The sequence below is a fragment of the Olea europaea genome, unplaced genomic scaffold (genome assembly GCF_002742605.1).
Source record: "Olea europaea var. sylvestris unplaced genomic scaffold, O_europaea_v1 scaffold348, whole genome shotgun sequence".
NCBI lineage: Eukaryota > Viridiplantae > Streptophyta > Magnoliopsida > Lamiales > Oleaceae > Olea > Olea europaea.
Window position 1 is genome coordinate 454,318 of NW_019253898.1, and position 1,233 is coordinate 455,550.

The window sequence follows — 1,233 nt, forward strand, 5'->3', positions numbered from 1 at the left end:
AAGGTCAATCGATAAGAACCTTGTTGGGTAGTTTAAATTTCAAATAGTTTTCCAGTCCAATTGACACTTGACAACAATCAAATTGACACTTGACAACAATGCAAGTGTCGTACAATGTGTCAAAAATCAGTGTAAAAATAGAAAAGGTCAATCGATAAGAACCTTGCTACATGTACACTATGGTGTACACTTTAGTTTACACTTTGGCATGTGACATTACCCTATTGGACAGTTCAAATTTCAAACAGTTTTCCAATCCTATTGACATTTGACAACAATGCAAGTTTCAAACAACGTGTCAAAAATAAGTGTACAAATGGCAAAGTTCAATCGGTAAGAACCTTACTTCATGTACACTACGGCGTACACTTTAGTACACTTTGCCATGTGACATATCCCTATTGGACCATTTAAATTTCAAATAGTTTCCCATCCTGTAACGCCCCAACACCTAGTGGACCGGAACGCTACTTACTTTACTTAACTTAACCGGTGGTTTAGTAACAAGTGTATACGTTTTAGCGGAAGCTTACATCTTTGGATAATAATTTAAATAACAATACTTCAAATACTTTAAACAAAAACACTAAATCATTTTTCTGAACAACAAAATGTAATTTATTTGAAGAAAATATAACTTGTTCTCGCATTCTGCATTATTCAAAACTTTAAAGAAATAAAATTGGAAAACATTTCATAAAAATAAATCCAAATCACTTATTCACCGGATTTCCATGGGCTCGTTGCATCACTCTCCATCTTCTCCTCCATCCATGCCCAAGGTAGAAATCCTTCAATCTGTAGGGATGAGATTAAACCTGTGAGTTGAAAAACTCAATAGGTGTCATAGCTGCATTCGTTATCAAGCTATACATTTCGAAACATTAACTTTATAACTTTTCATACATGCCGTACCCGGAGGCACCATTTGACATGAAGGGGTATGCCGTACCCGAGGGCACCATTTGACATACGAATATTTCTTCAACATAGAGGGGTATGCCGTACCGGAGTACCATTTGACATACAACCATTAACATAGGGAGATATGCCATACTGGAGTACCATTTGACATACAAAAATTAACATGAATCGAAACTTATAACTTAACACGATTAAACACATTGCACCTCTACCTAACTTGATTGATGCTTTTGAAACTTTGAAAACTTGGATTGAACTTGGACGTTGAAAGAAATGCACTCCTTGGATGTTTGAAAACCGTTGAGAATT